General features: G+C 41.3%; 1 protein-coding gene across 3 annotated transcripts in view; it reads right to left on the reverse strand.

The window, feature by feature from the left end:
• The window catches only part of LOC138763028 (guanine nucleotide-binding protein G(i) subunit alpha-2), a 275,105-nt gene that overhangs the window by 214,208 nt on the left and 46,535 nt on the right, over positions 1–14,362 (reverse strand). Inside the window, exon 1 of one of the 3 annotated variants that reach the window (XM_069936546.1) lies at positions 12,613–12,668. The exons of the other annotated variants lie outside the window; for them this stretch is intronic. The gene's annotated coding sequence lies outside the window, so the exon portion shown is untranslated. Of the gene's footprint in view, positions 1–12,612; positions 12,669–14,362 lie in introns of those variants that run through there. 3 annotated transcript variants of the gene reach the window in all.

Genomic DNA, 14,362 nt, shown 5'->3' on the forward strand with positions numbered 1-14,362 from the left:
CCAGCTTGTAGTGAGCTGAAAATTCTTACCAGGAGAGGTAATACTAAGAAAATCATCTCTAATGTACCTTTTATTACAAGCAGACACTATTAAACAGAGTTCATAAATCTAGACAGAAATGGGAAACAGATCTAAATATTCCAATTATGAGTAAAGTTGGTCAGATCATTGTCGAGACTGTATGACAAATACTATAAATTTAAGGTATAGATTAGTTCAATACAATTGTCAAGTCATGTTTATTTGTCATTCATACCATAAACCTTGCAGTGTATAGTGAAAACAAGATAGCATTTCTCCGGTCCGTGGAGCTAGTTACTCATGGACAAATTACCTCAAACATTTTTATAAATAACATATCACATTAAATATCACGTTGCTTATGCTAGCCCCGTGTCCTTGGAGTTCATAAGCCTCACGGCTTGGGGAAAAAGCTGTCTCATAATCTGGTTATGAGAGCCCAAACTCATCGGTACCTCTTCCCGGATGGCAGGAGGGAGAACAGATTGCGGGAGGCAGTGCGAGAGAGTCTTTCACGATGTTTATGGCTTTCCAAAAACAACAGCCATTATAAATGTCCGTCATGGCAGGGAGAAACCCCAATAATCCCCTCAGCAGTCTTTACTATCTGCTGCAGGGACTTATGTCCAGGGATGATACAGTTCCCGAACCAGGCAGTGATGCAGTCACGTAGGATGCTCTCAATGCATCCCCTGTAGAATGTAGTGAGGGTGGAAGCTGAACTTTCCTCAACCTCCGCATTGTTGGGCCTTCTTGGCAATGGATCTGATGTTGGGGGACCAGGAGAGATCCTCCACAAGGTGCACACTGAGGTGTGCCCTTGACTAACTCGACAGTGGAGCCATCAATGGTCAGCAGAGAGTGGTCCCCCCCCCAGGATCTCCTGAAGTCAACCACCATCTCCTTTGTCTTGTTGATGTTCAGGTGTAGCTTGTTGTCTCTGCACCAGTCCATTAGTGATTGTACCTCCTTTCTGTAAACTGACTCATCGTTCTTGCTCATGTCACCAGCAAACTTGATGGCATTAGAACTGCATCTCATTGCACAGTCATGGGTCAGCAGGGTAAACAGCAGTGGGCTGAGCACTGCATCAATTATACTGAATGCCTCAAAAATTTGAATAAAATGAAATCAGATAAATGTTTGAGATGTGATGAAGAGATAGGAACCTTTTCACATTCAACATAGTTATGTTTTAAAGTGAGGACTTTTAGGGTGGATTTAGGAAACTGCTTAAGAACAAATTACTGGTATTGTATTTCCACAAAATTCAGACTTACTTTTATTTGGAAATATAAAAGTGAAATTTATTAAAATAGCATTAACAGTGTCAAGGAAGTGTATTGCAGTGATTTGGAAATCAGATGCATATTTAGGTATGCAGAGATGGAATGCAGAAATTCAAAGTTGTATTCCTTTGGAGAAAATCACATACAATTTAAGAAATAAATATCCTGCCTTTTAACAAATTTATGTGAAGTTTAGAGGCAAATATATTTCCAGCCTCTTAAGACCCACGTTAATCTTCTTCCCTCAAATGGTTGTATAAATGGTAGGATCCCAATGTGTGAACTGATCCTTCACGCAATCCAGGAAACCATTTTTCTTCCTTTTCTATATGTCACACTTGTATTTCTTTTTGTTTAATTTCTGAGTGGGAGTGGGTGGAGGGAGGGAAGGATAAGGATGGGGTAAAACCAGCATGTAATCATTGAAATTTTAAATTAATCAATATTTGTCTATCTGAAAGTTTATTAATTACTCATGTATAGAAAATTTTTAATTAAATATTTTTAAAAGCAGTCTCCAGGGCAGAGTGGGGATGTCAGGCTCCTGGCAGAAGCGGGGCCTCAATGATCAGCATTTTTTTTGTGAGAATTAAACATCATTTTAATGGTTAAAAAGCCTTCCCTTGTTGTTGCAAGTGATTTACTGTTGCTACTGGGCTGCTTTTAAAAAATAACCAGTTCTCTGAAAAAATCATTTATACAATGTAGGCCTGGACCCAACCATCTCAGATAATAGGAGTTGTACTGCAGATCCATCCATTTTTTTTCTGTACTTCTACATGCAGTTCAACTATTATCTGAGATGGTTGGGACCGGGCCTATGTTGTATAAACAAGTTTTTTTGGGGAACTGGTCATTTTGTAAAAACAGCAAATCACTTGTAACAGTGTTTATACAACAACAACAAGGGAAGGCTTTTTGAGCATTAAAATAATGTTAATTCTCACCAAAAAAATCCTGGCCACAACACTGCCACCGATCACCAAGACACCCCAACTCAGAATCCTCCCTTAGACCTTCCACACACGCACAATGCAGAGTGCAGAGGGAGGGTTCGGAGTCAGCGCCCAGTGTGCTGAAGAGGGGGAAGAGGGAATGCCACCAAGCCCAAGGTACCGCTCCTGGCCGTGAGGCTACTCTTCTTGATGCCAGGGCAAAGATTCTTGTCCAAAATGATAAAGGAGGATTTTGGTTAATCAGAGTTGTACTGTATACAAGATGATTTATGTGTTTTCCTTAAATTTTGTACTGTTAAGTTTGTGTGATAAACTCATGAACACTGACTTGGTGCAGGTCAGTGTGTTAATCCCACTGACCTGCACCAAGATTACATTCTTCCATACCCCTCCCATCCATGCAAGGGTCCAAATTTTCATTAAATGTCAAAATTGACCCTGCATTTATCAATTCTGCAGGCAGTTCATTCCATACTACCATTTCTCTGCATGAAAAAGTTTCCCTAATGTTCCCTTTAAACTTTTCCCTTTTCACCCTTAACCCATGTCTTCTAGCTTTTAAAATCAGATACTATTTATTGGCATGTAATAAGACATAAACGTTATATTACATAAAATTTAATTTAGTCTGCCATAAGACAAATTCACCATTAGCATTGCTCAACACCCCTTACAATCAGAGAAACCAAAGAGAGTCTCCCCCAGAGTCAGTGTCCGTAGATTTACCTACAATGCTCCCACAGCTTCTGACTCGGACTCCATTCAGTTCAAACCATTGCCAACTTGTGTCTAGATCCTCGCCCGCAAGTCGCCAACAGCTCACTGCCTGCGTGCGTTCTTCAGCTGCAGACCCTCCCTTGCTGATCCATCGCCGTGGTCACCATCCTTAGGGATATTTTCTCTGGTTTTCCTTCTCAACTGTGGGTCTTCTCCCTATTACTGGTGCCCTGCACTAGTCCACTCTTTCCCCAGAGTCTGCAACCTTCGTGGCCGCTGCCAAATACAGGCACTGCCATCTTGGGTCTAGTCCCAGCAGATGGAAGATCTTAAATAAAACCCCATTGGGTCCTTTATCAGGCTGCTTCAAGTCTGTTCAGAGCCACCACCAGTAGGAGTGGGCAATAGGACCTTGCAGGCAAGCACTGTCCCCACTCCATGCTCTCCCCAGGTCTGCACCAGCGGCAACACTGCCAATACAGCAGCTCCGGCATCGCTACCATTTTATTTTCTCACCTCACCTCAGTGGAAAAAGCCTGCTTGCATTTACTCTACATCGATCATAATTTTGTCGCACAGTTGCAAACTAAATGGCTTCCAGGTTGCCATTGTGATATTAAAGGTAAAATGACAATGACAGGAATTATTTTGAGAATCTGTCATTGAAAACAAATTTCATTCCAGGTTACAAGTCAAGAGTCTGCGTGGGTGTTCTCTGAAGGCTCCAGGTTCCTCCCACCGTTCAAAACATACCAGGGCTGTAGGTTAATGGGGTGTAAATTGGACAGCATGGACTCAGACCGAAATGCTGCATGTAAAAAATTTAAATTAAAAAAAAACAGAAAGTGCTGGAAAAACTCCGTTCAGGCCACATTTGCGGGGGGTGGGGGGTGGGGGTTGGGGGGAAGCAGTAAATGTTGTAAGTAGCAAAACACTCTCTTCATTACGATCAATTCTGAGATGACTTCTTCACCCAGAGAGTAGTGAAAGTTTTGAATTCTCTACCCAAGACTGCTATGGAAGCTCGATTGCTGGGCATTTTCAAGACAGATTGATAGATTTTGGACATTACAGAAATCACACAGTTACTGCAAGAAAACAGCTCTGGGCATAAAGATTAACCATGACCTTTTTGAAAGAGCCCAATTGCTGACTCCCACTTCAACTTTCAAGACTAAAATCAGGCAACTTTCTCAGGATTGCTTCAATTTTTTTTAAAAACGTATAAAAATAGATTAAGCTCAACATGCAAACACGAGATTGCAGATGCTGGAAACGTGGATAAACAAAATGCTGGAGGAATTCAGCAGGTCAGGGATCATTCAAGGAAGGCAACAGGCAGTTACCGTTCAGGCTGAAACCCTTCATCAGGTTAACATTTCACCACGTTTACCATTTGGACACAGAAAACTATCCACATTCAGCACTTTAATCTTTAAATACCCTACAAAGTATTGATTTGGGGGGGAGAGGGTGTGGTAGATCAGGGGAGACTTCTCAAAATGGCAAAGATCACCTGCGCAATCCCTAAAGTGGATTGGTGCTACCTGATTTCTTTCCTTCACAGAGCTATCCTGAGATATGGCTATCTAATGCTTAAAACACGTTAACTCGACAATCCTTGTGCTGCACATTGTGCTGGCCTTGAGCTGGATATCAAAACAAGTTGTATCATGAAATCCTTGACCATTACAATTCTTTTTTTTATACTTTTGATGCTTGTTTGACCTTACATTAACAAAAATGTTCATTGGTAAAAATAAGAACTGATGGATCGATCAACACCAGATTTCTTTAGACCAAGAATGGGAACCTTATGCTCATTCAAGAATTATGAAATTGTGCATTGCAGGGAGAAATATGAAGTTGTTGCCCTGTTAAACATTAAATCCAAGAAACCCTCCCCCCCCTACCCCACCCCAAGAATAACAGAAATCTCTGCGATATTTTACTGTGCATTATAAAAATGTAAACTCCGGAAAAAAGCATGGGTGAAACAAATTAAAACAAAAATCCATTACTTTTTCCTCCTAAAGTGGGCTTTATTTTAAAACCTTCTGCTAAGCATTCCTGCTACTATCCACTCTAATCTTCTTAAAAACTATTCATTTATGCAACTTCTAGAGTTTTGATCTAATTCCTGTCCTCTAAACAGGAGGTACATTGCCAGTTTCGAAAGCAGTAGCATTGTGTGCATGTGAGCGATACGAGGCATGATGATATTTGCTATGCATTCTGACTGGATAGTTGCTTTACACAGGTCATTGAAGCAACTTCCTGCCATCATGTATCAGGAGCCATTTCCTTAAAAAGACAGTGCCACCCTTACAGCTATAGTCATATAATCAGAATTTTACAGCACAGAAACAGGCCTTTCACTTCACCTTATCCATGTCAATCAAGTTATTGACCCAAACTGGTCCTATTTATCTGCATTTGGCTCACAATCCTTTAAAATCTTTCCTATCCATGTATCAGTGGGAGGGCAGGAGTTTAGGCTGGGGTCACCAGACATCAGCACACCACCTTTTGTTTATACAAAAAAAGTTTATACAGCACAAAACTGAAGGGCAAAAGGCACTATAATGAATTAATGCTCTGTACAATGGCAGTGTGGATACCAGTGTCCAGGATATTGTCTGAAATATTAGAAAGGACCAGAACTTGGTGTGGTCCACCTGGATCCTATCTGATCATGGAATGCTAAAACTGCAGACAGTAGGAATGAAAACTTTTGCAATGACGATGGTCATTTCTATGTCCTAACACAATTCTAGCAACAAATCTCCATCTCTGTTAGTGAAATAGACAAGAACACACAAGTCTACACTCAGGTTATCTGGGCATAAAACAGACAATCCAACAGGACAGATGAAACAAAGAATCACAATACAACAACAAAAACAGATTTTGTAGTGTGAATCTGCATGTTCTCACTTCAAGGTATTATCACATAATGCAAATTAGCTTCTTTATTCTTCCCTCTGCTGCCACAGCCAAGACCAAGAAGCTTTGGATGTAGTTTGATATTTTGCATCCAGTAGGGCAATATAAGAAATCAAGGTCCAAGGATTCAGCTGACATCCAGGCAGACATGACAAAAATCAAGTCACAATTCAAAGTCTCCTGCAATATTGTTTTGCATTCAATATGCCTGTGACGGATTAGAAGCATTTCTCAAACACAGGAAAATCCCTGGATTTGGAGCTTCACTGCAGGACCATGGAGCCTGTGTTACAAGTGCACACCTCTGAAAGGATAAGCCACACCTTTCAAAAATATGGAATCATGGGGCACAAGTACAAGAGTAAGGTTTGAAGTTACAGCTGGAAAACCACAAGACAGCAATAAAAACACCAAACTGAAAAATCTATACTCTCATTACTGCATCAACGCCAAACCAACAAGGTAACACCCATGGTCAACGATCTGCAGTCCAGAAACGTGCAAGTAGAAACTGCACCCAAGGATATACTATCCATTTCTTGATCCAACAGGGCAGTCAACCAAAAAAAAATTTTAGCACTATCGATTAAATACAGCTCCCTTTGGAATGCTTTTCTCCACAAAAAATTCAATATGCAAAACAATTCCATAGAATGCAAGCATTTTTGTTGTCAGTAATAGATTACTACAACAAGGTTTTCAATAGAACTAATACTATATGCACCAGGTCACAAATTCTATGCAAATTGCAACATGCTCGGACTACACTCAAAAAAGTGAAAAATATCAAATCAATAAATGGAAACTATCACAAAGCAAGCTTAGACGTGATTCAGACTGGCAATCTATCAGAAAGGACAGCATTTTATAGATTTTTGGAATCAATTAAAAGGTCTAGTTTTATTATTACTGTATGGGATGATCTGTTAATTATAAAGGGTTGTAATATGCAATGATGCATTACAGCTTCAAAACATATTAATGTTCTCTGCCAGATCATTTACAATTAAGTAGTGAGAAATATCAAAGTTACAATCTCTAATAGAATTAGCTATCTTTCTACCCATTGATCAATGAAAATGACAGCTCCCCTTGAAAGGCTTCATGCTCAGCAACAAAATATTCCAGTAACAAAGAAACATTGAATGCAATTAAGGCAGTCCTATACCTCCCTGGGAGTTTTGTACTTTATAGCTCTGCCCTTCCTGTTGATACATCATACAAAGTTAATCATCAGATAAATCTAAACAAGTTTTCTCACATTCTGACTAGTTAAAAACTGTCATAACATGAACTAACACTGGCATAAACAATAACATTACTTTACAAGCTTACTTGACAAACCTCTGGAATGATGTTCCATACGACGATGCAGCAAACATGATGAGCCAATATTCTCTTACGTTTATAAAAATGATCTGTGAGATAAAATTCAAAAGTGGCATGACAGGAAAGTCACAAACAGGAGATTGAGAAAATGAGAGAGCTTTGTGGATCTTGACCCCTGGAAAATTATTGACATAGAATTGAAGTATAACATTGCACTGACAACAGACTGACAAAATTATCAGCTAGCTGCGATATTCAAGATTCCATTAATTGTCTCTTTGGCTTGGCTTCGCGGACGAAGATTTATGGAGGGGGTAAAAGTCCACGTCAGCTGCAGGCTCGTTTGTGGCTGACAAGTCCGATGCGGGACAGGCAGACACGGTTGCAGCGGCTGCAGGGGAAAAATGGTTGGTTGGGGTTGGGTGTTGGGTTTTTCCTCCTTTGCCTTTTGTCAGTGAGGTGGGCTCTGCGGTCTTCTTCAAAGGAGGTTGCTGCACGCCAAACTGTGAGGCGCCAAGATGCACGGTTTGAGGCGATATCAGCCCACTGGCGGTGGTCAATGTGGCAGGCACCAAGAGATTTCTTTAGGCAGTCCTTGTACCTTTTCTTTGGTGCACCTCTGTCACGGTAGCCAGTGGAGAGCTCACCATATAACACGATCTTGGGAAGGCGATGGTCCTCCATTCTGGAGACGTGACCCACCCAGTGCAGCTGGATCTTCAGCAGCGTGGACTTGATGCTGTCGACCTCTGCCATCTCGAGTACTTTGACGTTAGGGATGAAAGCGCTCCAATGGATGTTGAGGATGGAGCGGAGACAACGCTGGTGGAAGCGTTCTAGGAGCCGTAGGTGATGCCGGTAGAGGACCCATGATTCGGAGCCGAACAGGAGTGTGGGTATGACAACGGCTCTGTATACGCTTATCTTTGTGAGGTTTTTCAGTTGGTTGTTTTTCCAGACTCTTTTGTGTAGTCTTCCAAAGGCGCTATTTGCCTTGGCGAGTCTGTTGTCTATCTCATTGTCGATCCTTGCATCTGATGAAATGGTGCAGCCGAGATAGGTAAACTGTAATTGTTTTTAATTGTAATTAATTGTAATGCAAACAAAATACACGTTTTTCTTTTGTTTGCCCTGTCAAGGCACACAAGGTATCATTATATCAGGATAAAAGCAAGAAAGGGAAGCGCAAGGAAGCACCTACGGAGTCAGGGCCTCCATGAATCCTGCTGCCTCTAATGCCATGGCCACCTGCACCCTTGAAGCCTCCTGTTCCGTGGTGAACCTAAGCGAGAGACATCCAGTCACCCTCCCCGGCCCGACTCCACATCCCTGAAGTGATCATAAAGCTGTCAGCTCCTGAGGCCCTTCAGGTGACTCGCTTGTTAAAACAATGACAGATTTTAACAATACACAACAGAAAGAGCCACACTGATTGTATGATAGATCAGCAGGAGCAAGTTCATTTATTTTTCTTTGTTAGGCTGTTGTGTTTCTCAGTGCAATAGTCAGTGGGTGGGAGCAAAATCATCGAGATCTCAGTAGTCTTTTAAGTTGCAGCACCCGGGTAGCCCTCCTGGGACACATGTGTGTTTCCTGGGGCGAAGGTGCTTCCAGCACGTTTTAAACTGCAGGGGGATCTACCCATTAAATCGCCAACCCGGTTATTTAAAGGGGATCCCTGCCCCTACGATGATGTGGTAATTGACACATCACGCAAACTATCAGTGGTAAGTCTCCCGTCTCCCCCAACCAGCTGTCAATCACCCCCCCACCATCAATCGCGCTCCCCCCCTGCCCCTGCAGCAGCCGACCCCTCTGCCCCCATGGATTGTGACATCTCCCCCCCCCAGTCCGTGGCTGCAACCTCTCCCCCCATGTCAGCAACCTCACTCCCCATAATTGTACCCCCTCCTTGGCAGTGACCCCTTTCTCCCCCCGATCACAGCAGACACTTCAGCTAGGGTTTCCCTGTGACAACAGCACACAAGCACTGGTGTCACAGGAGTAACTGGGTCGGCCATTTTTGTTTTCAAGTCACTGGTGGACAAGACCAAGTTTAACTAGGTTCCCTTTCTACCTCAGAGATGGGGCAGGGACCTGGTTGATTTTGGAGCCTGCTGACCGTGTCAGATCCTTTCAAGTTGTCTTGTGAGTGGGGCATTAACCGAGCCCATTTTTCAAAGCAGCTTGAGATCACCTAGTGTCTTCTACAAGGACACAATGATTTCTGGAATCAAACTGCTGACCAGCAGAAAATTAGCTGTGGCTCTGCAGGAAATATGCAGACAAAACTGCTGATGTTTCCCCAGCCATCAACAGCTAAGAGATTTCCAAGTGTAGATAAGTGCTGCTGGCTGTTCCCTGCCTTTTCTCCAACTGTGCTCAGACATTGTACTTCTCAGAGTTGAGAGCAGGAAGTTGGGGAGAATACAGGGGGAAGGTGCACATAACCCTGCTCCAATTGGAGATGGTGCAGGAACATTTTTCTTTCATTTTAACGGCGGAACTGACGAGCTGTGAAGGTCTGATATTAAGTAAGTCTAGATAGGTTTTAATTTGATGCTGGCTGTTTGGCTTTAATTTTTCATTATTTAAGTAGCTTTTTTGACAGCAGATACTATCTTTGGCATTTCAGTTTGGGGTGTGGATTTGTAATCTGTAAATTCACTTTTGCCACAGTCATTTCATGAGACATAACATGGAAAGGGTCCTTTCACTAGACAAGGCCAATGTGTGCTGCATTGATTCCTTTCCAGGTTGCCACGATCCAGAGACAAAGAGAAAAGTTATTTCAGAATTCAGTAGCATTTCAACCTCACCGACTGTCTGAAAAGTATTCGAACCCCACTGCCTACTAATCCAGAAACACACCTGCAAAATTTCAGTAGCAATTGGTCTTTTCTTAACCCATTAGAACTCTACTTTGTTTGAAGTACCAGACTTGCTTACAAGTCCATTTTACAAAATACAATCAAGATCCATTTTATTACAATCATGCAGTATTTTGACTGACTGGACAAACTTTTGAAAGCATTTTCTTTTAAAAAAAACCCCTATGCTTGAAGTTTGTTCTGCCGATCATTTTGGCCGATAGTGAAATGAAGAGGCTTGTCCCAACATTTCCTAGATCTAATGTTCTATATTCAACAGTTAATACAAGAAGTGAAGCCAGAGAGTGCATATATTAGTTTCCCTGTCTGGCAAGGCCCAACATTTTTTTGCCCTTCAAGTGGGTGCACCACCTACTGCAGACCACCTTGGGGATCAGTTTCAGGATTTGGATCTAGCAACAACAAAAAAAAATGAATCTATCCACCTTATGAGCTTGATTGGGCAGCAATATGCCATGTAGCAGAATTGCCAACCAACTCTGAGGGTTCTCTGTGCAAATTGATTCTATTCAGTTGGTAGAGATCACAGGATTTAGAAGAGTCTTCTGACATGTACAGAATACAAATTGAACCATGACCACATCATGACAAGACATGAGAATTACAGGAAGGAGAATCTTGATCATTGGGTCTAGTGAATTCCAAAATTGTTGCAATGGGATTTCTCTTTGATCTCACAATTCCAAGTTAGTCAACAATTAATGACTTTCCATCATGAAGTTACAAGATTTTAAAAGTTATTCAGAAGAGTAGGCACAGGGGCCTTTCATTACAAAATTTCAAGGGCAGAAGGTGGATCAGCTGGACTACATCACAGGATTCTGAACAAGGTAGCTGAAGAGATGATGAATGCCTGAACAGTGATCTTTCAAGAATCACAAGAGTCTGGACAACTCCATCAGAATGTAAAATTGCAAATGTCACTCCACTCTTTAAAAAGGGAGAGCAGCAAAAGACAGGAAATTATAGGCAAGTTAGCCTAACTTCAGTTATTGGCCAGATTCTAAAGACCAAGCTTTAGATGGGGTTTCGAGGTACTTGAAAACACATGATACCGAAATCAGGGTTTCTTCAAGGGAAGTCTTGCCTGACAAATCTGTCAGCACAAAGGAGAGACAGTGGATGCTGTTTACTTGGATTTTCAAAAGACCTGACAAGGTGGTGCACTAGAATATTGAACATGATAGGATTAGGTGGTATTACAGCAGAGTGACGAGCATGAATAGAAGACCGGCAGAAAGCAAAGAGTGGAAATAAAAGGGACATTTTCTGGCTGGTGGCCAGTGACTTGTGAGGTTCTGCAGGGTCAGTGTTGGGTCCATTACTTTTCAAATTGTATGCAAATATTTAGATGAAAAAATTGATGGCCAAATCTGCAGATGATATAGGTGGATGGGGAGATATTGTTGAGGAAGCATGGAATCTGCAGAGAGCCTTGGATAGGTTAGGAGAATGGGCAAAGAAGTGTCAGATGAAATACACCTTATGGAAGGAAGTTCACTGCCATGCACTTTGGTAGAAGGAATAAAGTAGAAGGAATAAACATTCACGATATCCACAAATGTTCAGCATTTCATGACATACCTTTTTGAGTATACCTCCCTCATGAAATGTACAAATTGCAGAACTATTCATACTTTCAGTTAAACAAGAAAGTCTGCAGATGCTGGGGTCAAGAGCATATTCCAATTAGATACAAAAATAGTTTTGAATGTGTTTAGGTCGGGGAGGGAACAAGGGTGAGGTAATCTGTTAATGGGTTAATGTGTTAAGTATGAAGTATGAAGAAATTCACCAGGTCACCCAGCATCTGACCAAGTGCCAATGCCCAAAATGTTGGTTACTCTTTACTTCCTCTGGCAGTTGCACAACGTGCTAAGTCTCTTCAGCACCACAGAAGGAATTGAAAGACTGAGCTGAGATGGATTTTTTTTTTTTAATTAAAAATAACTAAATATTTAACTCACCAGATTGATAATTTTGACATAAAACCATCCGAAGAATTCTTGCCTAGGGGTGATTTCATAAGCAAATATTCCACACTTCGTGAACACAATATGAATTTGTTTTGCCAAATCTGCTTCGATAGCCGCTGTGTATCTTAAAGCTCAATAATACGGTAAAAAAAAACGGTATCTGCACCCATTAGGATTCATACATGCCAAATAAGTGAATTTTCTGGTTGCTTGAAATTGCATGTTGAGTGATTGGCGAACTGACCGGCAAAGGGGGGGGGGGGAGGAAACCAATTTTAAACTTTCATATATTTTTACACATTTCCCCAAATTTAAAAAAAATAAACCTGTTACTTGAGGCTGCCGATTGCCTGAAGTCCAGAAGACTATATTTTACTGTACTTCTAACAGAGTTTCAACATACAGAACATCAAGTAAGGTTTTCAATTTCCTGTTCATAACTGAAAGAAATACCCAGCCAAGTATTAAAAACCTGTGATAAACTTACAAATGTATTCACGGATATCTTCAATGTTTCACTCTGGCAGGATGTGGTACCCACCTGTTTAAAAACAGGCATCAATTGTACTGTTGCCCAAGAGTATGGTAATTTGCCTATATGACTATCGACCAGTGGCACTCATGTCAATAATGACAAAGTGTTTCAAAAGGCTGGTGTTGCAACATCCTGTCTGACTGGCAACATTGATCCATTCCAATTCACATATTGTAGCAACAGGAATATGGTGGATCCCATCTCATTAGGTCAACACAAAATCTTGGAATACCTGGATAGCAAAGATGAATTAATAACACACCAAAACGCTGGAGGAACTCAGCCAGTCTTGCCAGGGTCTATAGGAGACAAATACAGTTTTGGGCCTGATCCCTTCTTCAAGGAAGAAGTCAGAAAGAGGAAATCTCAGTCTCAGAATTCAGAAAATACTGGCTGGGGGAGGAATTCAGACCAACAAAAAGTGTCAAATGGATATGGTAAAAATTTGTCATGTTTGTGCAAAAGGAGACAGAACGGAGACTGATAGGGAAGGGAAGAGATGGGGGGGGGGAATTTGACAAAAGCCAGATAAGTCGTTATTAATGCCATCCAGTTGGGAGGTGTCCAGTCAGAAGATGAAGATGCACAAGGATGTTCTTCAACTATAGTTCTGCATTTAACACCATCATCCCCTCAAAATTGATCAACAAATTCCAAGACCTGGGATCAACACCCCACGGTGTAATTGGATCCTGGATTTCCTCACCTCCAGACCACAATCAGAGAGGATTGGCTAAAACATCTCTTCCTCAATCTCAATCAATATTGGAGCACCCAAGGGCTGCGTTCTTAGCCTCCTGCTCTACTCTATCTATGACTGTGTGGCTTGGTACATCAACATCACCATCCACAAATTATTCAAGTCAGCCCACTCTGTCAGCAAACAGCAGAACACAGAGAAGAACCAAGTAAACCTACAACAGCTTCTTTATTTAACCCTTTATAATATATGCAGGAGTGAGGGGACTCAAGAAAGAGTTCAGTGACTCATTCTCTACCCTGAGCCCCACACAGTCAAACGTCATACATTTATACATCTTTTTGGCAGGGTTCTTCATGAGATCCTTACAAGTTTCACACACCTGGCCATTGTGTGTGGACAATTATAGTTGCCTTGTGATGTCTAGAATCATCTGAAAAAAATCAAAGTGTTCCTATCCCAAGATGTATTGCCATTCTTATGGTTAAGCTATTATCTCAAGGGCACAAATGTCAAGAAGTGATTAGGTTCCCACCAACTTACAAGTAGCGACTATATTTTCATTCTTAACCCATTAACCCTTTATTAAGAACATTTGTTAAACTTATTCTTTCACATTCCATCCTTTTATCATCTCATGATAACTAATATAATTGCTAGAATATGGAGCATCATCACCCTTCTATCTTACACTGTTAATAAAAAGGGGGGGGAAGCAAATGATGCAAAACAAAACAAGACATTAAGGGATTAAACAAAAGAATCACAAGTAGGACAATTGACAGGATCTGGATAAAGTCCATCATAAAAGAGCACCAAGATAGGGCTAGGGGATTGTAATGGTCTCCCCATTGTTTGGACTTCATGTATCTGTTCTCTCATGTAGTCTGCTAAATAAGTGATATCTTCTGAAGCATCAGGGATATTGGTCCTGCATTCTTATCCCAGTGTTGCACATGTTCTACCCTTTTCTGCTGAAAGTAAGTCTAAAGCTAAACAGTT

Source organism: Narcine bancroftii, chromosome 5 (genome assembly GCF_036971445.1).
Source record: "Narcine bancroftii isolate sNarBan1 chromosome 5, sNarBan1.hap1, whole genome shotgun sequence".
NCBI classification, from domain to species: Eukaryota; Metazoa; Chordata; class Chondrichthyes; order Torpediniformes; family Narcinidae; genus Narcine; species Narcine bancroftii.